The sequence below is a fragment of the Mustelus asterias genome, chromosome 9 (genome assembly GCF_964213995.1).
Source record: "Mustelus asterias chromosome 9, sMusAst1.hap1.1, whole genome shotgun sequence".
In the NCBI taxonomy this organism is placed as follows: Eukaryota; Metazoa; Chordata; class Chondrichthyes; order Carcharhiniformes; family Triakidae; genus Mustelus; species Mustelus asterias.
In genome coordinates, this window is record NC_135809.1 from 103,813,054 (window position 1) to 103,839,900 (window position 26,847).

At 40.9% G+C, this 26,847-nt stretch overlaps 1 protein-coding gene across 12 annotated transcripts in view; it reads left to right on the forward strand.

Moving 5' to 3' along the window:
• The window catches only part of stk33 (serine/threonine kinase 33), a 158,068-nt gene that overhangs the window by 57,385 nt on the left and 73,836 nt on the right, over positions 1 to 26,847 (forward strand). For 2 of the 12 annotated variants that reach the window (XM_078220735.1, XM_078220744.1), the window contains exon 4: positions 599 to 703. The exons of 7 other annotated variants lie outside the window; for them this stretch is intronic. The gene's annotated coding sequence lies outside the window, so the exon portion shown is untranslated. Of the gene's footprint in view, positions 1 to 598; positions 704 to 3,403; positions 3,465 to 3,522; positions 3,563 to 3,678; positions 3,729 to 4,725; positions 4,792 to 26,847 lie in introns of those variants that run through there. 3 more of the 12 variants (XM_078220738.1, XM_078220740.1, XM_078220741.1) reach the window with 3 other exon arrangements.

Here is a 26,847-nt window from a genome sequence, read left to right on the forward strand (position 1 = left end):
TGTGGATAGTGGCATGGGATCTTTTGGAGAGTGGACCTCAATTTTCTGTCACATCAGATCACTTGAAATGCCAGCCTGAGTTGTAGAGTGGGGCTTCAAGCACGTTCTGACTTACTTCAAGGTGGGAGTGTTACTGCTGGGCCAATACCAACGCTTTGTACTGGTCCCTTTATTTAGAGTCTGCGTTTTGTGATTTACTATTGTCACAATAATTCATTACACTGAGATTCTTTCAGCTAATACACACTCTCAGTTTTCTCAAGAGATTTCCAGTAGCCATTTTATATTGTTTAACCTGGATTCCGAGCCAAGGAAGCCCAAAAGAGATCTGAGCAGAAATAGCAGGAAAAAAAGGCATAAATAAAGAAACACAGAAATCAGAGAAAAAAGCTGGAATTAAAGGGAAAAAAGTAACCAGTGAGTAAACATAAAAATACCTTTTGTGTAAACTATTTAATCAACATTTATAGAAAAGTATAAGTAAGTTGAAGTACTGCAATTGTCCCATTAAGATTTTATTTTTTTCATTATACAATTTTATTTCGTAGGAGGTTTTAAATAAAATTATATCTTTGTCCTTGAAAATCTTTTTATTCAGATTCTTACTTCAAGGCCTCTCTGCATCTTAAGAGCTTCGTTTTCAACTGGATATTTTTTCCCAGAGCATTGAAAAGGAGTTGCCAAGCACATCTGCACAACCTAAGTATTATCAGTATGCCTAATTTACCTGCCCAGATCAGTTAAGTTTTCTTCCGACCTCTCCCAAATGCAAACTATAAGCTGATTCTGATGGTTATACATTCTGATAATGGACCTCACTGAATTTTGTAAGGCTTAATGCTCCTTAATTTGGTAGCCCATTAGAATTAGAGGAAGAATTCCTGTGAGGAAGGGGAATGTTTGACTGGGCATTACAATGGAGGAATGTGGGGATAACTGCCTCATTTGAATGGATTCTTCCAGTATTTTCTCACAGTATTAGTGAACAGCCTTTAAAGTCTAGATTCCCTGCCAATGCCTATCATGCCATTTATGTACTTCTAGGTGTTCACAGTAGCTGTGAGCAGCTGTCAATAACTTGGGAGGTTTTATTCATTCACTTGGCCATCTCTATCCAGGCAACTTTCATATCTGCTTTGAAAGGAGGGATTTTTGACCTCCAGTGAAAACTTCCTGTTTAAAAAAGGAGGTAGACAAAAGACGGGTAACTATAAGCTGGTTAGCTTAACTTCTGTAGTGGGGAAAACGCCTGAATCTATCACCAAGGAAGAAACAGCGAGACATCTGGATAGAAATTGTCCCATTGGGCAGACGCAGCTTTGGTTCATGAAAGGCAGGTCATGTTTAACTAATTTACTGGAATTCTTTGAGGACATTATGAGCACGGTGGACAACGGGGAACCAGTAGATGTGGTTTACCTGGATTTCCAGAAGGCATTCGGCAAGGTGCCACACAAAAGGCTGCTGCATAAGATAAAGGTGCATGGTGTTATGGGTAATATATTAGAATGGATGGAGGATTGGTTAATTAACAGAATGCAAAGAGTGGGAATAAATGGGTGTTTTTCTGGTTGGCGATCAGTGACTAGTGGTGTGCCTCAGGGGGCCAGTGTTGGGACCGCAATTATTTACAATGAGATAATTAGACACTGAGATAATTTGGAGTTGGGGACCAAGTGTAGTGTGTCAAAGTTTCCAGATGACACTAAGATGAGTGATAGAGCAAAGTGTGAAGAGGACACAAAGTCTGCAGAAGGATATAAGTAGTTTAAGTGAATGGGCAAGGGTCTGGCAGCTGGAGTACAATGTTGGTAAATGTGTGGTCATTCATTTTGGTAGGAATAACAGCAAGACTATTATTTAAATTGTAAAAAATTGCAGCATGGTGCTGTGCAGAGGGAACTGGGTGTCCTTGTGCATGAATTACAAAATGTTGGTTTGCAGGTGCAGCAGGTAATTAAGAAGGCAAATAGAGTTTTGTCCTTCATTGCTAGAGGGATGGAGTTTAAAAACAGGGAGTTTATGTTGCAGCTGGATAAGGTGCTGATGAGGCCACACCTGGAGTACTGTGTACAGTTTTGGTCTCCTTACTTGAGAAAGGATGTACTGGCACTGGAGGAGGTGCAGAGGAGATTCACTAGGTTGATTCCAGAGTTGAGAGGGTTGGCTTATGAGGAGAGACTGAGTAGACTGGGACTATGCTCATTGGAATTTAGAAGAATGTGGGGGGATCTTGTAAAAACATATAAAATTATGAAGGGAATAGATAAGATAGAAGAAAGGAAGGTTGTTTCTATTGGCGAGTGAAACTAGAACTGGGGGCATGGCCTTAAGATAAAGGGGAGCAGATTTAGGACTGAGTTGAGGAGGAACTTCTTCACCCAAAAGGTTGTGAATCTATGAAACTCCCTGTCCAGTGAAGCAGTTGAAGCTACCTCGTTAACTGTTTTTAAAGCAAAGGTAGATAGATTTTTGAACAGCAAAGGAATTAAGGGTTATGGTGAGTGGGCGGGTAATGGCCTACTCCTGCTCCTAGTTCTTATGTTCTTATGTTCTCCTTCTTTTGCTGCACCTCCTACAACAGAATATCAGAAATGTCCTCTTCAAGAAGGCAATTTTTCCACTTGTACACATGTTGCCAATCAAGACTGATTTGCTGCACTTTTAGGAAGGTAGAATGCAAAGAACAAATATAATGTTTTTTCCTTTTCCCTGTTGTCACAGAAAATCTGAAAAAAACACATTTTCTTGGACATGCACATAACTTTCCCTGTGACACAATCATTGCTACCAGAAATTACTTACATGATTTGGACTTGGCTTTAGGGAGCATAATACTGAAATGTGCTGATGATACGTAAGTGGAGTGTTGGCTATCTCGAAGCAAGTCTTCAGGAAGACATAGATTAGTGGAGGAGGCAAACAGGTAGCAGGTGCAACTTTATTCAAAGTTGTGAAGTAGTCCATCTTGGGAAGGAAAATAATGAATGGTACTAGAAATTAATTGCATTGGAATTAATTCACACAACGAGGAATCGGGATTAGCAATGTGGAAGGTTGCCTGATGCAAATTCTATTATCTCAGTGTCATATGAGACTTTCCAGGGAAAGACTGCTGTGACCTACTTGCAACAACGGTGGATTTGCCTTTTCAAAGCATCTGTTGAGATTTTAAGAGATGGCTCTTAGTGTTTTTGATCAAGGGCTTGTGAAGGGAGTTAGGAGGAAGAGTTTGGAATTATAGTTCCACTACCCAGCAAGTAACCTTTTATTAGTCTTATTGATCTATGTACTCTCTCACCCTATAACATGGGGATATTTCACAGTAGAAGTTGGATTACCTTTGTTAACAACTATTATATCCTTTGTAATATTTGCGGTGCATCCCTTTCTCTTCCCTTAGGAACTTCTCATGATGAAGCTGCACCAGCTGATGACATTCAAGAGCTGAGCACTTCACAGTAGTTGAGTCACATGCTTATTTGTATCAAGCACCATCACAGATCCAAGGACCTTGTGGGAAAAATGGATAATGAATTTGAGGAGGATGCAACAGCTTAAAGTATTCATTACATGTGAAGGACAACAAGAGTGTGAGACAACCGAGAAATAGCAAACAATTATCAAGAGACCCAATTCAAAACATTCCCTGGCTCTATAGGTTAAGAATTAATTCCTTATTGGGTCAGTCTTCAGAAGAGAGTTGATCAGTCAGTGACATTTTTCAGGTAGTTTTATGTACTCTGCAGGAAATTATTTGAGAAAGTGTAGCCGTGCATGTTTTTTGTAAGGGGTTTATTGCCGTGTATGTATTTTGTAAGGGATTTACACAACTCGGTGCTACAGATTACAGAGAAACTCATCATTATGTCCAAGGAGGCCTACTAGAGGCCTTGTTAACAAAGGTGATGCAATTACTCCTTTTTAAACTATGACTCTGGACCTCTTGAAACTTGGATTCCAATTTACAAAAGGTTTTTGTTGTCAGATCAGTTTGTGACAGTCTTGATGCTGCAAATTACTTTGCAGCAGCATATTACAATCCGGTTTTGTGTAGATCACTGGTCATCTTTTTGGGATGCCCTGCACATTGGGATACCAATCAAAGTGGCAAATTTAGCAGATTCCTCTGGTACAGTGACTGCATGTTCTTTCAACAGAGACCTGAAGGGTTGCCAATGCAGGTGCTCCATAATGCACAGTAACACCCTGCAGCCACACATCCTCCTCTCACTCAGCGAGCACTTAAATGCCATAGGTAGTTAGGCTTTTATATTCACCAAAGAGAAGTGTGTGGTGAGCTTGGAGCACCTCTTTATGTAAATATCATTGTACGAATTTTGAGAGGTTTATTTTTCTGGAGTGCTCACAGTGTTCTTTAGGAATGGTCCTGCTGAGGAGGTTAGTGCAAGAAGGCAGTTAATAAACATGTCTGCTGTGTCACTTTTCCTGGCAGTACATACTGCAGGTACCTCTTCCTTTTCCTTTTTGTTATCATATCCCAAAACTACTTCCTCCTCTGCACTGTGGATCTTTTCTTCATTTTGCTTTACACTTACATTTCTGCAAATTGCAAAGCTATGGCTTCGCCTTTTTGGCTGTGCTACAGTGAACTCTGACCGCCCAGCCTGAGTAATCCAAACCGTGGATTTTTGTTTTTCAGTGGTCTGTTCTACTATCAATCCGGTGAAATATGCATTTCTATTGTATTCATGTTTTCAACAGGGCTTCCAAATCCCTCATTTTAGGACTCGAGAACAAAGAACAAAGCAAAGTACAGCTCAGGAACAGGTCCTTTGGCTCTCCAAACCTGTGCCGATTGTGATGCCCTAACAAAACTAAAAACCTTCTGCTCTTCCCCGGTCTGTATCCCTCTATTCCCTCCCTATTCATGTACCCATCCAGATGGCTCTTAAATGTTGCTAATGTGTCTGTTTCCACCACCTCCTCTAGCAGCGCGTTTCAGGCATCCACCGCTCTCTCTGCGTGAAAAGCCTCCCCTGCACATCTCCCTTAAACTTTCCCCCTCTCACCTTGAACCTGTGCCCCCTTGTAATTGACACTTCCAATCCTTATAATTGACTTGTATCAAATCCATCGACTGCATGAACAGAAAGAGGTTCAGATTGTGTCTAACCACATATTATCAGAATGCAAGGCACTTTGTGACAACATCATAATGCACACAATAAACACACAATTGCCATGATAACTTCACTTTGTGGTAGCCCACTTTGTCTACTGTCATGCTCAAATATGCCCATAAGGGTCTGATGATGGTGGGACATTTTTTACTTCAAAGAAAGTACTAAAGTAAAGTTTTAAAGTTTTTATTTATTAGTCACAAGTGAGGCTTACATTAACACTACAATGAAGTTACTGTGAAATTCCCCTCGTCGCCACACTCCGGCACCTGTTCGGGTCAATGCACCTAACCAGCACGTCTTTCAGACTGTGGGAGGAAACGCACGCAAACACAGGGAGAATGTTCAAATTCCACACAGGCAGTGACCCAAGACTCGAACCCAAGTCCCTGGCGCTGTGAGGCAGCAGTGCTAACCACTGTGCCACCGTGCTGCCCCATATACTACATGCCATATTGACAATTTACCTTGACCCAAAATGGAGTCCAGGAGGGTCAGGTGAATTTTACATTCCTTCACAGTCAAAGAACTAGCTCATGTCAGTCATTAAAATGTTAATGCCGATGGGTGGAGTGCCCTCTACTTGAGAAGGCATTCTGGATGCAAAACCACTTGTGAACTTATAGCTCCTCCTGTCCGGATATTTACAGAAACTCAAATTCAAAGGTTCTCCCAGACTCAGTGTTAGTGAGTTTGAAACCTATCAAGAAGAGGTGGGTAGAAACCAATTTATTGCAAGCAGGTTGAACAGCCACCCATTCATTTCACATTGTGTGGCACTCGCTTCTAATAGCATATCATCTGTGTGGATAATGGGAAGTATTGATCATATGATCACATGATGGAAACTGACTAGAGATAACACACATTATTCCAAGGTTCAGCCAGGTGCAAGTCAGCCTACAGGACACGAGGGACCATCCATTGGCAAGAAGAAAGGAACCCTGTCTAAAAAAATAATCTTCCCAGGCAGTGAGAGAAGGACTATTTTGTCTTCACCTGCAAGATTTATGTTCAACAGAAGCTCAGCCACAAAATCAAAGAAATAAACCAAGAGACTTTCAACCTCTTTTTACCTTCAGCGGACTACAAGGGAAAACCCATCAATGCTGTAATGCTTGCATCTTAAAGGACTAATTTAAAGACATGATTTGCTTCTTGTTATTTAGTTACTAACCTAAATACGTGCTTCATCTTTAGAATTCATCTTTTATGTGCATGTGTGTGGGCGTGGTCGGTGTGTGTGTATGCTTGTATGCTTGAGGGAGTGAGTGAGTGCATTGCATTTACATTTTGCGGTATTGTGCGAAAAAACATTTTAAGCCTGTCTCATGTCTGTTCTTTAAAGTCACAACACTCAAAGGTTTAAAACACTCCCTGTAAAATATACATCTTCCTGCGGACAACCGAGAGCTGAGGGAAAAGTTATTCCATTATCTCTCTTCATCCGTAACACTGCTCCATTTGAAAGCTCAGGCTTGTTTTTAGTAGTGTTGATTGAGAGATAGACTATTGGCCAGGACTCTGGAGAATTCTGTTGTTTTTCTTTGAATAATGCCATAGGGTCTTTTATACCTACCTGAAAGGACAGAGTTTCTCCTAAATTCAAACTTTCCTCTAGCAAAACTTCACATCACTACTGGTGTCTCACGGAATTAGCTGATTTATCTTCTTGTTCTGTGAGAACATTTCTGCATGCGCTTCATCGTATCTTGAGGGTCATTTGAAGTTTAAGTCCTGAATTCAGTTATTATTTCACATTTGAACTATTACTGCATGTTTTTCTTTACTCCCAGAGAGATTTATTTATTATTCTGAAATGCACATTTTTCTGGTTTACAATGTCAGAAAGATTTATCCTAAGGTGTTTTTTTTGGAGCAACAAATTAAATGTAGAAAGCTTTTGAAACAAACAACTAACTTCATACATGAGTATTTGTTTAACGTCTTCATGGTATACATGTATATTAAATTCAATACATGGATTGCATGTTTCAATGAACATTTTTATGGTAACCATACCCCATTGGTAAACCGATTATACTGCCTGTATTATCAGTTACCTTTGTCAGAAGCACAATGCTAAATGTTTTCAACATCTCACTTTCCTGTCATACGCTCAACCACCCTGGTTTCCTACACATCAGGATTAGCGCACAACTCTAAAGCCAAGGGAACCCAATAAATTATTGGCAGTTCATTATTCTGCACCTGAAGTTACACATCTTGAAACGAGTCCCCATCTATATTCCTACAAACCATCTGCTTTTGTTGTTTGATGCCCTGCTTGTTGCACTTTTGACAAAACAACAGCAACAAAGTGGAGGCAGCTCCAAGAGGCTTCTGGCCTGTAGTATTTCACAGATAATCTGTGTTTGCATTTACAACATTTGATATCATTCTTAAAATTATTTCTGTAGTGGTGGTTAAAGGTGATAATTTTACTGCATTAACATCCTTTATGAATAGAAGCCTGTGCAAAACATCTGTGCTATTGATCTGGTGGCGGGTAGTGCGAATTCCACCATCCACCAGGGGGCGGCACAGTGGTTAGCACTGCTGCCTCAGTGCCGGTGACCCGGGTTCCATTCCCGGCTTGGGTCACTGTCTGTGTGGAGTTTGCACATTCTCCCCGTGTCTGCGTGGGTTTCCTCCGGGTGCTCTGGTTTCCTCCCACGTCCAAAGATGTGCGAGTTAAGTGGATTGGCCATGCTAAATTGTCCCTTAATGTCAGGGGGACTGGCTAGGATAAATGCATGTGGTTATGGGGATAGGGCCTGGGTGCAGACTTGATGGGCTGAATGGCCTGCTTCTACACTGTAGGGATTCTATGATCATCCACTTTGACCATAATGTCTTAACAAATACCCATTGTTTTATTTATTTCAGCCAATACCTTGTCTTTGTCTATATTTTACCTTAAATTTCCACTGTTTTCAATTATTGCAAGCTATTTTTGAAATCTTAGTACACTACTGCATATGGTTTTTCACTGCCCACTTGGAATGTAGTTTCTTCAACCAGTAAAGTCAGGGAAGGTATATTCAGGCAAGATTTACTATCTTTGAAAGTGATGTAGGTCCTTATTAGATTGTTCTCATGTAGGTGGTACTCTGGTTTTCTCCTAATAATTGCTAATTTAGTAGATATTGATATAACACTTATAGCTTTGGAATTATTTGAGTTAAATTTGACCCGTTCTTTAAAATCAATGTTATGTTGGCTTGTCTGCCATCCTTTGGTACCGTGCCAACATTCAGCGACATTTGTGTGATAATTGCTGGCGCTTTATATATTTAATCCCGAGTCTCTATTGGTACCATGCTGCTTTGAGCACTTCTTTGAACCTCCATCTCATTGGTGTTACTCCATTTAATGCAAGGCATGTTAGTGTAACGCTCTCTTTAATATTTTGAAAAATGAGTTTATTATTTATCATCCTCAGATCTATCCCCTTTGGCATTGGCATTTTTCATGTTCAGCCCTCTTGCTGTTAAAGTACAGAAAGACTTTTTTACTGTTTTTGGCATCTGTACCTCTCTCAGCTTCTCTCCTTTGCTTCCTGCCTTTCTCATTTGCATCTTCTAAGTGGGTCTTGTGCCGCTTTTTATTTCGTTGATGATTCTATCATAATCTATTCTCCATTCTATTTATAGTTCAGACTTGTGGGTCTACTCCAGTTAGTTTTCGGTCTGTATTTATTATGTATGGTCTTTTGAGGTGTGTAGGTGTTAATAAATAATTTCCTCCCAATTAGAGTGCTTCATTTGACATTTAAAACATTATACGTCTAGCTGTTGGCTATGTGCAGTGTTGGTTCGAAGCATGGTTGGTGATTAAGTTCATTATATTTCATGGTCACCAGCACTAGAATTGCTTTGACTTTGATTTATACATGCCTTCAGGATCACCATTATTAAATCCATTTGAAAACTCCCTCAATGGCTTTCCTGTCACATGGGTCATGGAACAATTGTGTTATGTTTACGAATCCTGGCTCTTGATATTTCAATTAACATTTGATTGGCTAAAATCCCGCATTAAAATACCTTGCTATTTTCACAATCTTTGAAAATTTAGCCTGTACTTCCTTTTATTCTGAACTGATGGTCAGTAACAAGAACCTATTATCTTTTGCTGGATAGTGTTTATCCCTAATTTCCATGGAGTGTACTTTCATTACCTCTATTAAGATAAGAAATTTGAAATAAGAAAAAAATTGAATAAGAATTTGATAAGAATTTGAATAAGAATTGATAAGAAATTAGATTGTGCCCAAAACCATAACCTACCATTTTATGGAAAACCTCAGCAGGTCTGGCAGCATCTGTAAGGAGAGAAAAGAGCTGATGTTTCAAGTCCAGATGATCCTTTGTCAAAGCTAAAAGGCATAGAAAGTGGGAGATATTTATACTGTAGGGTGAGGGAATGAAAGATGAGTCATAGCCACAAAAACAAGAGGAAAGGCTAAGACGTGCTATTGGCAGTCCATAGAGAGAATAGAAGGTGTGAATGGCCAAACGGCAGAGAAGCTGAAATCAGAGGATAAGCTGTGACAGATGAAGAAGTGGGGGAGGGGGAGATGGGTGGGAGAGAGGTAAAATTGAGAAAAGGGGGGAAAAGGTAAGAAAAGGGGGGACCTTGCAGAGGCTGAGTGCCAACTCTCAGATACTTCCTCCTACCTCCCACTGGACCGGTACGGTACGGTAGCACAGTGGTTAGCACTGCTGCTTCACAGCTCCAGGGTCCCGGGTTCGATTCCCGGCTCGGGTCACTGTCTGTGTGGAGTTTGCACATTCTCCTCGTGTCTGCATGGGTTTCCTCCGGGTGCTCCGGTTTCCTCCCACAGTCCAAAGATGTGCGGGTTAGGTTGATTGGCCAGGTTAAAAATTGCCCCTTAGAGTCCTGAGATGCGTAGGTTAGTGGGATTAGCGGGTAAATATGTGGGGGTAGGGCCTGGGTGGGATTGTGGTCGGTGCAGACTCGATGGGCCGAATGGCCTCCTTCTGCACTGTAGGGTTTCTATGATTCTATGACCATGACCACTCACACCACTGAACATCAAGCCATAAGCTCCAACACCGTTACTGACCTCATCCCTCAAGATGCTTTCCCCCCACAGCTTCCAACCTCATAGTCGTCCAACCCCAGACAGCCCGCTTCTACTTCCCAAAATCCACAAAAAGGACTCTCCTGATCAGCTCATTGTGTCAGTATCCATCTGCCTCACTGAACTTATTTCCTCTTATCTTGACTCCATCCTTACTCCTCTGGTCCATTCCCACCCCACCTACATCTGGGATTCCTCTGATGCCCTGCGTCATATTGACAGCTTCCAGTTCGCAGGTCCTAACCGCCTCCTTTTCACCATGGATGTGCAATCTCTCTACACCTCCATCCCACACCAGGATGGCCTGAGAACTCTTAGTTTCTTTCTTGAAAAGAGGCCTGAACAATTCCCATTACCTCTATTAAGATAAGAAATTTGAAATAAGAAAAAAATTGAATAAGAATTTGAATAAGAATTGATAAGAAATTAGATTGTGCCCAAAACCATAACCTGCCATTTTATGGAAAACCTCAGCAAGTCTGGCAGCATCTGTAAGGAGAGAAAAGAGCTGATGTTTCAAGTCCAGATGATCCTTTGTCAAAGCTAAAAGGCAGAGAAAGTGGGAGATATTTATACTGTAGGGTGAGGGAATGAAAGATGAGTCATAGCCACAAAAATAAGAGGAAAGGCACACTGAACTCGTTTTACCTCTCAACTACAACTCCTTTAGTCATCCCACTTTCTTCAAATCAAAGGTGTAGCAATGGGTACCCGTGTAGGTCCTAGCTACGCTTGTCTTTTTATGAGGTATGTGGAACATTCCTTGTTTCAGGCCTCCCCGGGCCTCTTCCTACAACTCCTTTATCACATCGATGACTATTTTGGTGCTGCTTCATGCTCATCCGGACCTGGTAAAATTCATCAACTTCGTTTTCAATTTCCACCCCTCATCACCTTCACCTGGTCCATCTCAGACACTTCCGATTTGATTTGATTTATTATTGTCACATGTATTAGCATACAGTGAAAAGTATTTCTTGCACGCTATATAGACAAAGCATATTGTTCATAGAGAAGGAAACGAGAGAGTGCAGAATGTAGTGTTACAGTCATAGCTAGGATGTAGAGAAAGATCAACTTAATGCAAGGTAAGTCCATTCAAAAGTCTGACAGCAGCAGGGAAGAAGCTGTTCTCGAGTAGGTTGGTACATGGCCTCAGATTTTTGTATCTTTTTCCCGATGGAACAAGGTGGAAGAGAGAATGTCCGTTGTGCATGGGGTCCTTAATTATGCTGGCTGCTTTGCCGAGGCAGCGGGAAGTGTAGACAGAGTCAATGGATGAGAGGCTGGTTTATGTGATGGATTGGGCTACATTCACGACCTTTTGTAGTTTCTTGCAGTGTTGGGCAGAGCAGGAGCCATACCAAGCTGTGATACAACCAGAAAGAATGCTTTCTATGGTGCATCTGTAAATGTTGGTGAGAGTCTAGTTGACATGCCAAATTTACTTAGTCTTCTGAGAAAGTAGAGGTGTTGATGGGCTTTCTTAACTATAATGTTAGCATGTGGGGACCAGGACAGATTGTTGGTGATCTGTATGCCTAAAAACTTGAAGCTCTTGTCCCTTTCTACTTCATCCCTGTTGATGTAGACAGGGGCATGTTCTCTACGCTTCCTGAAGTTGATGACAATCTTCTTCATTTTGTTGACATTGAGGGAGATATTATTGTCGCTGCACGAGTTCACCAGATTCTCTATCTCATTCCTGTACTCTGTCTTGTCATTGTTTGAGATCTGTCCCACGACGGTGGTGTCGTCAGCAAACTTGAAAATCGAATTGGAGGGGAATTTGGCCACACAGGATTAGGTGTATAAGGAGTATGGTAGGGGGCTGAGAACACAGCCTTGTGGGGTGTTGAGAATGATTGTGGAGGAAGTGTTGTTGCCTATCCTTACTGATTGTGGTCTGTGAGTTAGGGAGTTTAGGATCCAGTTGCAGAGGGAGGAGCCAAGGCACAGGCCACGGAGTTTGGAGATGAGTTTTGTGGGAATAATAGTGTTGAAGGCTGAGCTGTAGTCAGTAAGTAGGAGTCTGACATAGGAGCCTTTGTTATCTAGGTATTCCAGGATTGAGTGTATGGGAAGGCAGTGGTCTACTGGTATTGTCATTGGCTTAGTAATCCAGAGACCCACAGTTCAAATCCCACCATGGCAGATGGTGAAATTTAAATTAAATCTGTTATTTTTTGCGGAGAGACTGAGCAGATTGGGTTTGTACTCGTTGGAATTTAAAAGGCTGAGGGGGGATCTTATAGAGACCTATAAGATAATGAAGGGGCTGGATAGGGTAGAGGTGGAGAGATTCTTTCCACTTAGAAAGGAAGCTAGAACTAGAGGGCACAGCCTCAAAATACAGGGGGGTCAGTTTAGGACAGAGTTGAGGAGGAACTTCTCTCAGAGGGTGGTGAGTCTCTGGAATTCTCTGCCCACTGAAGTGGTGGAGGCTACCTCGTTGAATATGTTTAAATCACGGATAGATGGATTCCTGATCGGTAAGGGAATTAGGGGTTATGGGGATCAGGCGGGTAAGTGAAACTGATCCACTTCAGATCAGCCATGATCTTATTGAATGGCGGGGCAGGCTCGAGGGGCTAGATGGCCTACTCCTGCTCCTATTTCTTATGTTCTTATGTCAGGGGGATGGCGTCTGCTGTGGACCTGTTGAGGCGGTAGGCAAACTGTAGTGGATCCAGGTAGTCTGGAAGGCTGGAATTGATTCGTGCCATGACTAGCCTTTCGAAGCACTTCATAATGATGGATGATAGAGCCACCGGACGATAGTCATTAAGGCACGCTGCTTAGTTTTTCTTAGGTACCGGGATGATCGTTGTCTTCTTAAAGCAGACAGGGACCTCAGATTGTTGTGAAGAGAGGTTGAAGATGTCTGCGAATACCCCCGCCAGCTGATCCACGCAGGATCTGAGTGCTCGTGCGGGTACCCCCATCTGGGCCAGTCGCGCTCCGTGAGTCGACCTTCCAGAAAGTTGCTCTGACATCTGCAATGGTTATCCCAAATACAGCTTCATCCAGGGTGGAGGGCATGCTCTCGCTGACCTCTTGCTCAAAACGGACATAGAATGCATTGAGCTCATCAGGGAGGGGTGTGTTGGAGCCGGCGATTTTTGCATGTCTTCATCTTGTAGCCTGTTATGTCTTGCAGTCCTTGCCATAGTTGGCGGGGGTCTATGTGGCTAGCCTGGGACTCTAGCTTGGTCCGGTGCTGTCTTTTGGCATCTTTGATGGATCTCCTTAGATCGTATCTGGCTTCCGTGTGTAGGTCAGAAGTGATTAATTTTCAGCTGAAGAGTTTTGAGGGGGGAACAGACGAGGTTATGCACAATGCAAGAGGCAGTTCAGGTCTTCCAAGCACAAGGCAATGGAGAATACAGAAAAACCAGCAGAACGATGAAGGCCAGAATATTGAATGTAAATATTGTGGAGGATGTCACACAAAGAAAAGGAAACATGACAAGCATGGGAAAAGCAGTGCTCTAACTGCAAATGCTTTGGGTAAAATTCTTACTGGAAAGAAGAAAATCAAGCCTATAAAGATGACGGATGATACTTCTGACTAATCACTCTATATCCTAGAACAGTTTGCACCGTCAAGGCTCAAGGTAACAAAAATGTTCATTGAGTATTGGAAAGATGACTGCAGGTGAAGGAGAACACTTGAGTCAGGCACATGATGTGCAACATCATGAACTTTATAGACCTGTGTGAAGTTGGTGACCAAAAATGAAACTGTTGAAGGTAAAATTGAGGCGATGAGTATGAGAAACCAACTCAGCATTTTCTGAGGAGAATTCCAGTTGTCCTCAAGTCCAGCCTGAAAGAGGAGCTTGAAAAAATGGGAGTAATCAAGAAAGTGACAAACACCTACAGACTGGATTAGCAACATGGTAACACTGAAAACGTCTGGAAGGTTGAGAGTTTGCACAGGTTGAAAAGGACTTCAATAATACTTTGGAGAGATCTCACATGCGAACCATTGAAGAAATTTTGCTGCAACTTGCCAAGGCAGAAGTCTTTACCATCCCAGATGCGAAGCTTGGATACTGGCAAATGAAACTGGATGAAAGTAGTAATTTTCTGACTCTGTTCTGGAAGCCATCTGGGAGGTGCAAATGGCTGCGCATGCTGTTTGGCATTACTACTGCTCTGGTAGAGCATCAATAAAGACAGCATGAGATAATCAATGATCATTGATGATCTGCTGGACTGAGTGTTATATATTTCAAAGGATTGTAGGTTGGTTTAAGAGCTGATCACATGGTTTGGTGGTGATGTCATTAGAGTGTTTGCGCAGGCCGCTGTTTTACTTTCAGTTTGTACTGAGAACATCTCCCAGAATAAATCTATTATTGTAAGTTTGAATCTGTGTGTGAAAGCCATAGCTTTGCTTTTTGCTATAAACCCACTATCCCTAACATAGTTAGGATATAACACAAAAAAGAAAATTGGCGATGAGTCGGGAACATCAAGAAAATATCCTAAGTAGAAGAGAAAGACATCGTGGGTCCATACACTTCGACTATTAGAAGGCTGGGGAGAAGCAACAGCAGGATTACAGATTGAAGTGCCAGCGCAGTAGGACGAGTGAAAACAATAACTGTGTGGTTTTAAAAGAGGGGGTTTCTCCAATCAGAGAGAAGGGTGAGATTCCAGCCAGTATCTGGCATATTTGAATAGAGGAATGCTTTGCTGTATGGCTGGGGTCATTTGGGGAAAAAAAAACATGTTAACAGTCTCCAATGTAAAAAGGGAAGTATTGGGAAGACAGTAATAAAAAATATATTGAGCAGTTTGGAGTTGCTAGTGCCTGCAAGAGAAATGTTTGGGTCAATTAGGATCTGTGGGATCTTTCAATGAAGAAAATGAATCATGGAATTTCTATGTAGAGAGGTTTCAGTACTTTGTACAAGTGAATAAAATTGAAAACGAGTTGTTCATACCAGATTTTCTCAGTAAAATAGGAAGTAAAATTGCTGCGAAACTTGGTTCATCCAGTATTATCAGATACCAAAATTTACAATGACTTGACAAAGATCCATGAAGCGTATTGCTGTCCGCAGCCATGGATCATCGTGGAATCGTTCAGGTTCCACCGAAGAAATCAAATGGAAAGTGAAAGCATTGTTCAGTTTGTGGCTGGCCCCACATTGTGAGTCTGGCGAGTCATTGGAAGATTCTCTTCGAAATTGAGGGGGTCTCCAAAATGAGGCTATCCAAAGAAGATTGTTCACCAAACATGCTTTGACCTTAACGACAAACACAGTGTTGATGGAACTGGCTGCTAAAGAAGCTTCACAATTTGGTGCAGGAATGAAGATCCACAAGTTGGGAACTGCCCATAAGAAGTCAAAACAGCAACAAGCATGTCACAGATGTGCCAAAATGGGCCATTCAACAAGCGAATGCTGGAACAAGGATAGTTAATGCAAGAATTGTGGCAAAAAGGGTCATTTTGCAAAAGCTTGTTGGGCTAGACCAGCTTCCCCTGAGGGAAATATTCAGAAGAAGTATCTGGTACCTTCAAGGAGAACAGGTTGCATTCTACAAAAGGAATTTGTAACATGGAAGAAAAAAAAAGATGACTGTGAGAAAGAGAATACCCAGGAATATGATGAATAAACTGAATGTTTTATCCATACAGGGTGAATCTCTCAGATTCTGGGTGATTCTGAAGTTAAATGGACATCCTATTAGGGTGAAGGTCGACAGGGAATTTTTAGTTCCTGAGATTACGTACCAATAAGAGCTGAAGCATCTTCCTTTAAAACCAGCTGATGTGATTTTAAGGACATACACAAAAGAATTGTGCCATTAAAATGTTACATCATGGTCAACGTAGAGTTGAGTGGACAAACAGTGGACTTGCCTTTCCATGTGCTCTATGGTAATTTTCCAGCTCTCTTTGGGAGATTATGGTTTGAGAAGATAATGCTTACTTGGAGTACTGTTAACAGGTCCATGTCAAAACAGATCTACAGCACTCTCTGCATAAATATAAGAGTGTATTTGAAGAGATGCTTGGCTCGGTGAAGGGAGTTCAAGTAATACTCAAGTTAAAGCCTAATAGTCAACCAAAATGTCTCAAAGCAAGAGCACTACCCCCCCCCCCCCAATCGTACCTGTCATGAAACAAAATGGTTCTGTTTGTAGTGATTTTAATACAACCATACACGCACACGCTCTCATGATATAACCAGCAAACTGAATAAAAGAACCAAGGTTTCTGTAGGACTCTGGGGTGCTTAGATAAGAAAAGGCATGCCAATGTAAAAAGATAGAGTTTGCTTTTATTGGAAAATTCTGATGTACCAAATGTATTTTTATAAATATTACAAATGAAGTCTTAAAAACATAACTGAATTGTAGTGACTGTGTTAGTCAAATTCTATTTTCTGATGTATTTTGGGATTTTTATGGAAACTAAAGGACTGTCCTCATAAATTATTAATGTACTTTGGTTCCATGAGTTCTCCCCTTAGCTAATAATCTTTTGTGTAGAGCCTTAGTAAATGCCTTTAGGAAGTCCATATTAACAGCGTTCATATTTATTCCCCTATCGACTATGCTCGTGATCACAAAATAATTAACTTGATTAGTCAGACTTAATCTACCCCACTCAGATCCAAGCTGCCTCTCTTCGATCAATTCATACTTGTTCAAGTGTTGAGTCACTGTCGCTATTGATGGATTCTAGTAACTTTTGTTTGCTACCAAGACTTAAAATTTTTATGTAACCTTTTTAATTCGCATGTATGGAACAAATTTATATATCTGTGAAAGAAGATAATGTAATCCTGGAATTTAGAAATAGAGGAACTGCTTGGTAATGCTAAAAAGATTGAATTGTCTTTTAGGCAGCAGTTAGAATATTGTGCCTTATTTTGGGTGCCCTGCTTTCAGAAGGATGTTAAGGACAAGCAGCAGAGGTTGACGATGGTAACGTCAGAGATTACAGTGACGGAGAAACTGGGACAACCTTTTGTCAGAGATTGAGAGGAGCCCCGATAGAGGCACTCAATGGTCAGACAGGTATTAATAAAGGACATAGGGGCCTTGATCAGTTAATTGCTTAGTAGATGCAGAGTTCATGATGGCTTTTAAAAGGAAAGTGGTTAAATATTTAAAATAAGAATTGGCAAGTGTATGGTATACGGAGACACCAGGCAAATGAAACTCAATAGCTATTTCTTTCGAAGTTATAAGTAGTTTAATGGTTTCCATCTGTGCTGCAATATTCAATTACTCTGCAGAACAGTTTAAAGATTGGTACATCTTTTGATTTATAAATGCTATTGTGTGATAGTGTTGTCATGTTGACCAAACATACTTCAGGAAACCTAGTGTTGTTGTCTGCGCTAGTTAGTTGTGGAGACTTAGTACAGCAATAGGCAATATCATAATAATATGGTTGCTATGAAATCATGCAAATTGCCAGTAGAAAAATCTGTTTGAGCAACTCTGGGAAATGTACCTTGGAATCCGTTTGAGCAACTCTGGGAAATGTACCTTGGAATCCGTTTGAGCAACTCTGGGAAATGTACCTTGGAATCACCACAGTATTAAACCTTGTTACTATGTATCTTTTAACAACTTATTAAGAAATTGATTGAAAATACTTCTAGTTACGAACATGATTTTTTTCTCCTTGTAATGAAGGATTACATTCTTTTGGAAATTTCATAAGAGCATTATAATCTGAGCAGGATCTAAAAATAATAGACTTTTCCACGTAAACATTAATATTTAAGAATGAAACTAAAAATAATAAGACCATGTTGAATTATTTTATTTTGTATTGTTTACCACCTTGAATTCCATGTCATGCCATTTTTGAAATCTTGCTTTCTATCAGGTCACTCCTCAAGCTTTGTAGAAAAGAGCCCTAGTTTGTTCAATCTCTCAGTTCTGCTATCAGCCTTGTAAACCTTATTAGCTCCTTCTTCTGTCCCTTAACTGCGACAGATTCCATGCTACTGTCATTAGTCAAAAGTGGCAGAGTTAGCTTTGGGTGGGATTTTCTGGCCATTCCCACCGGCAAGGCCTTCTGGACTCACTGAAGTTCACCACAGCTGTTGGTGCCCTGGGGTGGGATGGGCAAAATACTGTAGAATTTGGTGCGACCAGAAGATCCCACCAATGGTGAGTAGCCTCCACCACAGGAAATCCTGTTGCAGAGGGCTGGAAATTCTTGACCATATATAAATATGTTAATGCATCATGTTTTATCTAAATATAAAGTTAAGATTGGGGTAGATCTAAAATGGTCATATGGCTCCAGTATGTCAAGCTGTCCGGAAGGTGGTCTTTTGCTTTTGACTCCCAAATAGCTTTAGCGAATTATTTAAGCCAGCAAATATTTGTTTGGGAGTTGCAAACAACTCCCTCGCATGTGTCATTCAGCTTGGAAATGGCCGTGACATTTTTATGGATTATTTTTTATATATGATTGCAATTTGCTGTGGAGTCAATACATTTTAAAGGCTAATGGGATAATTAAGCTTCTGGCTTGAGAGGCAGAAAGACTGAACCATAAAAATTGTGGGAACCTGGGTTATCCTGGTGAAACATAACTGAAAATAAGCATAGATAAATGTTACAGATTATTGGTAAACAGACTCCTGTCATGGTTGTATGTAGTTTTACATGATCTCCACTTTTGAATGCAAGTCCCTTCCAAGGCTTTCTTCTTGACTTTGTCAGTCCAGTGCCAATCGCCTTGGTTGCATTCTGCCTGACTTGTGGGAGAGGTGCAAGGATGGTGGAAGAGGGAAGAATGGATTGCTGATTAGCTTCCAGTCTATTTACTGCATTGATACATAAATCTGTGCTGTTTTGTCTTACTCTATTTGGTTGTTGGATTTGATGCTGACAAGGTCACATGAAATAACCATCTTTGCTTGGCCTGAGAAGGTGGGCGAGATTGTCTACTTGAACTGCTGCAGTTTTTGGAATAGTGTTGTCTTAGTGGTGTTAGGAGTAGAATTCAGGCATATTAATCCAATGTCTTGGAGGCTTAAAAGGGATCTTGGACTGAATAGTGTTCTCATGGCATTACAGTGCTTATTTGTCCCGGTCGGTGGTGGAGAGCATGACAGGACTTGGTACTCTGAGGTGAGTGGTTTGCCATCTGACCCCTGAAAGCCTCTCCCTCTACAAACTCATGCAAGGAAATACTCATCATTTGTTGACAGGTTGTTTGTCTGATGTCGGCTTTAAATGAATTGCAATTGGATGGTCAAGGTTTTTTTTCTTATGATTCTCATGTCTAAATCTCTTCATTGCCTTGCCTTTCCTTATCATTGTAACCTTTCCCAGACTTACACTGCTCTTCCCAACCCCTAGAACAGTTTACTGACTCTGGCCTGTTGTTCTTCAGCTGCCTGGTATTCTCGGGATCTGCAATTCTATCCCGAAATTCCTTTGCCCTGCCACCTCCTGTCCTCCATTTCTTTGACTATGTTATGGTTAGCCCCTCCTAATATCTCCTCCTTATCCTCAATATTAAGATATGCCTCTATGAAGCATTTATGTGCTTTCCTACCTTAAAGACACCATATACATACAACTTATTGTTGGGTAAATGTAATTGGAGAAGTAAGGACTCCTGGAACTCCTCTTGGCCTTATTAGACTTTGCCTTGAAATAGTGTTGGCCTAATTGTTTCATGACAAATCAGGAGTGAGAGTTATGCTGGTCCGTAATGTTATGGATTGTGGTCTTAAACATTTTTTATCATCTGCAGTACTTAATTGATGCCCATTTTTGGCTGCTAAATCTGTCCTTATTCTGTCTTGTATTATTTTGTGTGTTCAGCTAGCTTTTAAAATGTATCACTTTGTTTTCTTTGAATTTTGTTGGCTTCTACTTTTAAAGCAGCACTGGGAAATAATGCTGAGAGGTGAGAATTCCAGGCTGTTCTGATTGTAAGCAGCTCCTTCCTATCATTGCCTGCTTGTGTGTTGTAAGGGAGATTGGCATTTTCCCAATCTCAGTGCAGCTTTCTGTGAAAGCTGAAGTGAGCAATGATTGAGGCTGAGAGCGGCACCAGCGTCAGGGACCCGGATTTGATTCCGGCCTTGGGTGACTGTATGGAGTTTGCACGTACTCCCTGTGTCTGCGTGGATTTCCTCCAGGTGCTCTGGTTTCCTCCCGCAGTCCAAAGATGTGTAGGTTAGGTGGATTAGCCATGGTAAATGCATGGGGTTACGGGGATAGGGCGGGGTGAGGGGTGGACCTGGGCAAGATACGCTTTTGGAGAGTTGAACTGAATGGCCGCTTCTTGCACTGTAGGTATGCAGGAGGAATTTAAGGAACTTTAAACATAAACAGTAGGGAAAAGGTAGTGAAAGCCGTGAGCAGAAGTGTTGTGGGAAATGAAACAGCTGGCAAACAAATGAAGAGTGGCAAAGGACCAGTATAAATGTATGCAAGAAGCATAGGATTCTGAAGTGAAGGTACTTCAGAGTAAGTAACACATTAAACATTGTAGCTTATTTTTTCTTTGACAGAATCATGTTTGAATGTAAATAAATAAATAGAAGTAATTCTAGTGTATATTTCTCTTTGCACATTAACATTCATATGTTTACAGGAAGGCAATACAGGGAAAAATCCAATTGCAATGGGAATCACCTCATACCTATGTTTTTCTTTATCTAACTTCTACTTCAGAAACGCAGCCAGCATACTTAGGGACTCCACACACCCCGGACATACTCTCTTCCACCTTCTTCCATCGGGAAAAAGATACAAAAGTCTGAGGTCGCATACCAATTGACTCAAGAACAGCTTCTTTCCTGCTGCCATCTGATTTTTGAATGGGCCTACCTTATATTAAGTTGATCTTTCTCTACACCCTAGCTATGACTGTAACACTACATTCTATACTCTCTCCTTTTCTTCTCTATGAACGGTATGCTTTGTCTGTATAGCGCACAAGAAACAATACTTTTCACTGTATACGTGACAAATCAAATCTTCATAATTACTTATAGCAACCTTTTTAAGCAGTTGTGCAAATCCAGCAGTCTTTTATTTCTCTTTTTATCAATTTGCCTTGATTATTTAGTAATTTTTAAATGTTCAGTATCTGCTATGACAGTTTCAATACAATTACCAAGCCAACAGTGCTTTCACGCTTATTTCAGGCATTCACTTGTTTTAATTACTGTTCGGGATGTACTGTAAAAATGGCAAAATGTTTTCCGCTCCCATTACACTTTTGCACCTGACACCGACTAGAAAAATGCAAGAAAAAAGATATTGGCATTCCTGATGAGGCAGCTTTTCCTGTTGCATTTTCTCTCCCTCCATGCCAGTGGGCAAGCAGAGATGTTAGTGATGTTGGAAGCTAAAAGAAAATATATCTATTGCAATGGCTATTTTTTCCCAGTTGTAATATATATTGCTTTATACTGTACTGCATTTTACATCCATGTGATCACAGAATTCTTTTTCACATGCCTTCTAATGATTTTGGTCAGTTTCTATTTGCATTTTAATGTGTGCTCAGCTGTCCTATAATCCAAAAGTTATTCAGTGATTTATATTTAATTATTAACACCATCCCTCTGCTTAACTCGTTCAGTTGAGTTTTACTGTTAGCTTTTAACTGCATAACATTTACTTTGTACTCTGGTTTTAAACTTCATTAACCTATCTAGTTAATGTATTTCTAATGGAATTGAGTAGTTTACTCGTGTTGGGGAGGAAGCAAACTCTCCAGGCTTGTTCAAAGTGAAGTTTATTGTTAAGGAGGAATGGAATTCCGAAGAATTCCATAGTTCTTTGAAGTAAAGGAGAGAGTTGCCCAGAGTGGTGTGTGATTTGTACATGAATTTCAAAAATGCATTTGACTGCCTTGCTGCCTCGGAAAAGCAGCCAGCATAATCAAGGATCGTACGCACCCCGAACATAATCTCCACCTCCTTCTGGTGGGAAAAAGATACAAAAGTCTGAGAACACGTACCGACTGACTCGAGAACAGCTTCTTCCCTGCTGTCAACAGACTTTTGAATGGACCTACCTCATATTAATTGATCTTTCTCTACACCCCAGCTATGACTGTAACACTACATTCTGCACCCTCTCCTTTCCTTCTCTATGTACGGTATGCTTTGTCTGCATAGCACGCAAGAAACAATACTTTTCACTGTATATTAATACATGTGACAATAAATCAAATCAAATAGACGTGTTAGCAAATATGAAGCTCGTGGAATTAAAGGAAAAGGAAATGTGGATATGAAATTATATAATTATTGGTAAATGGTTGTGTTCAGACTGGAAAAAAATGTGCAGTGGTGTTTGTTCCCCTAGTGATCTGTACTGGGACTACTATTGACCTGGACTCGGGTATACAGAACATAATTTCCAAACTGTTGATGATAGGAAACTGTGAAATTAAATAGTCACAGGAATGAGGAGGACAGTAGTAACAACAACAAAAAGTTGTATTTATATCACAATGTAGTAAAAAATCCCAAGGTGTTTCAAATGAGTGTTATCAAACAGAATTTCACACAAAACTTTGTAAGGAGATATTAGGACTGACAACCAAATGCAAGGTCAAAGAGGTAAGATTGAAGGAAGACCTGAAAGAGAGATGTTTAGGGAGGGAATTCCAGAATTTATGTGGGGTAAGTAAAATTGGGATGCGCAAGAACAGAACTGGATGACTGCAAATATCTCAGAAGCTTGTAATGCTGGAAAAGATTTTCAAAATAGGGTGGTTCAGTGCCATGCAGGAATTTGAAAACAAGGATGATAATTTTTAAATCGAGGTAATGCTTAACTAGGCAGCAATGTAAGTCAGGGAACACAGGTGTGATGAACCAATTGGATGTGGTGTGACACAGCAGCAGAATTTTTAATGAACTCAAAAGTTTACGAAGGACATAACCTGGAAAGCTAACCAGGAATCTATCACCATAAGTTAACAATAGCATGGATGAGGGCTTAAGAGAACAGATCCTTGGGATCAGTGGAGGCAACAGTGGAGGAGCGAGAAGGGAAGCCATTGCAACTGATTCTTGGGTTACAACTGATTGATGAGAATGGAACTAGGCGAATTTTGTCTCATCCAGCTGGACAAGGATGAAGAAAGATGGAATGGTCAGCTGTGTCAAAGGCTGCAAAGATAGGTGGAGAAGAATGAAGAGAGATAGTTGACTTTGGGAGCCGTTTCAAAACTGTGGCAAGGTGGAAACCTGATTGGAGTGAACTTCCTTGGATGGTGGACACAAATTTGGGAGGCCACAACGCATTTAAGGACTTTGGAAAGGAGAGGGAAATTGAAGATGGGTGTTAGTTGCAAGGATAGTCAAGTCGAGGGATTTCTTTTGCAAAGAGGCGACAGTACCTGAGGAGAGAGAATTATTAATGATATCAGCTAACATGGGGACCAGGAAGGGAAGCTAGGTGGCCAGCAGTTGAATGGGATCAAATGAACAGGAGATGGGTCTCACGGAGAAGATAAGCACAGAGAGGTCATGAGGGAAGATGGAAGAGAAAGTGGAGACAAATGCAAGTTCAAAGCTAGAAGAGGGGAACCCTTAGAGGCAGTTTAGCTGAGTGGGTTTGGGGAAGGGAGGGAAACAGAAAAGGCAGCTAATTGGCTGGTCTCAAATGATTTTTATTCTTTCATGGGATGTGGGCATCACCGGCAAGAGCAGCATTTTTTTTACCTATCTCTGATTCCCCTTGAACTGTGGATCTGGCGTCATATGTAAAGCAGACCAAATAAGGGTTGCAGATTTGTATCCCTAAAGGAAATTAGTGAACCTCATGGTTTTCTTTACAATGATGTGATAGTTGTTACATGACTATTGCTGCAACTAGCTTTATATTCTAGACTTATCAATTGATTTTCACCAGCTGCTGTGGTGGGATTTGAACCCATGTCTCCAGAGTGTTAGCCTGGGCCTCTGGATTTCAAGACCAGTGGCATTGCCTCTATGGCGCCATTTCCCCATGATTCCCAAAAAGTCAATGAGCTGTGAGTTGTTGGAGCTGGGAGTGGAGGAGACAGAGAGAGGGTTTTATGCAGAGTTTTTGCAGTAGAGAAAATAAACCAAGGAGTATCTTTGCATTCCAGTGAACAGTTATGACAGACAAGATGAGGACCTGATAGCATGTGGTCCAGCCAGATCTGATGGTGAATGCTAAACCAATTATCTTCTATATCTATTCAAGTCTGCATCCCTTGGATTTAAGAGAGTGGAGATGAGGGCCTTACTAGGGAATGGCCAGGATGAGAGAAAATAATTTTAATGGGGACTAGAGCATGAAAGGTGGTGTTGAGAGTGTGCTTGAATGGATTGCTACTTGCAGCAATGTCGTGGTAAAAGAAGGGATTTTGAAAGAGCACTTGTAAGTGAATTAGGAGAGAGATGTTTCCAGGGAATGGAGGATTGAGAAGGCGAAAGGTTGTGGTGTGAATTCATGAGATGGCAAGGTCAAGGTGAGCATGTCTATTTGTTGGGGAATTTTAATGGAGGGAGAGATTAATGGAGGATAGCAGTAAACTCAGGAGGAGAGAGATCATGATGATTTAAGATGGTGGTTGCAATAATTGAATGAAAAGTTGTTAGATATGAGAGGCTGAGGAAACAAAGCATTGATAAGATTTTTTTTATTGTATCTGGGTGGTCTGTAAAGAGCAATTTTAATTGAGAGGAAAAGGTTGCTCAAAGTAAGTGAAAGTAGTAGATCATGGTTTGATTTTGTGTTAAGAGCCACGCCCCACCATGCAGGTCTGGAGGGACAAGAGGTGGAAGAATAGTCAGGCAGAGAGGCTTGTTTAGAAGGGAGTTGTACCTATCAGCTAGTTTTCTGTCAAGTCCATAATGATGATTTAGTCATCCACAATGAGCTCATGGATGGCAAGAGCCTTGTTGACAAGTGAATGGATACTCTAGATGAGAAGTGGAGAGGGGCTGTGGTAGCTGAACTGCTGGAAAATCCACAGTGGTATTTAAGATGGGGAGTAGATTACCAAGATTACCACTGGGCAGGAAGGTCATTGAGGGACTTGGATCAGGCAGTTGGGGTTACTGCTTCTGAGAGGGAAGCTGGGGTTCCTGCTCATCAGGATGTGGTGATGAGTGCCTCTATGTATCCTTAGTAGGATGCCAGGAAGCACATTCTTCAGGAGGACGAGGTTTCTTCCACTGAGGCAAAACATGTCTTTCTTTCACAGTAGCCCTGATTTTATCAAGGGGCATAATAAGTCTCTGGCAGGGATCTAGGCGAGCAAGAATCTAGCAAGTTATGGCCTGGAAAATTGTAGCTGCTGAGCCTCATTTGCATACGTGGTCCTTAACTTCCACCTGGCTGGTAGAGAGGAGCAGCATGTACACCTGAGGGAATGGTCTCTCGCAAATAGATAAGTGGTGAAGGAGTAAGATAGGTGCAGTTGAGGGAAAAGAGGAAAACCTGGCCAATGGAAGGCCAAAGTTTCCTTCTAGTGAAGGCCAGATGAGCACTCATGGTCCATAAAGAAACTTGACTGGGCTCCCAGCAGGCATGGCCGAGCAGGGAAGTGGTCATTGCATCCCACCCCATTCATGCTTGCAGTTAAAATAGCAAATTGGGCCACAGTGTCATATTTGTAGGTGTAAAACTATGCTTCTTCCAAATTATCAATATTCCAAGATAGTTTACCATTGCAAAACTTTTAAACCAATTTTCTGTAAGTCACACAATTTTACATTTAATTCCTTCAGGGAACATAATATCCAAGTGTAGCAATGCTGCCAAAAGTTGAGAAGGTGGTGGCTTTTGTACTACACTAATCAGGGTGTGCAGAAAGTCTCTGGTGGAAAATGTTCAGATTAAAAAGCAAGCAGATAGCAAGCTTAAAAATAAACCTTTTAAAATTAACTCAATGAATTATTTGTTAAAGGTTGGGTTTTGGCGGGTTAATAGACTCATTCTAAATCTCATACTCAAACTGTGCGGAGAAGATAAATGGAACAATGCTGCCAAATGAACTAAAATCACTTATTATTAACGTCAAGGACCATGTTACTACTTTGTCATTTACTTTGTACTTATTCATTTGCAATCCATATTAAATGAGATTACTAAAGCGTTTCTGCACAATGTAAGTATTACAGTATTACAAGTTTTGCAGTTAGATTAATATAGATGTGGTAGCTTTGAGTTTTTTTGATAAGGAGCAAACCAAAATTCATTACTGTTTATTTTTAGATAAATATTTTATATGAAATTAATAATGATTTCCATTAGTAAATGTGCTGTTGTCTACAATTAGTGGCAGGCAACACAATAGGAAGAGACGTGTCTTGTATATCTGTTCAAAATATATTGTTTGGAAAATGCTTTAATTCTGCTTTTTTTTTGACTTGGAGCTATATTGCTTTCCTTTATCATTATTGGAATTAAAACCTGCTAATAGCACCGAGTGTACCTGCACTTGATAGACTGCAGCAGTTCAAGAACGTGGCTCACAACACCATCACCATCTCAGGGTGGCACGGCAGCACAGTGGTTAGCACTGCTGCCTCAGAACGCCAGGGACCCAGGTTCAATTCCATCCTTGGGTGATTGTCTGTG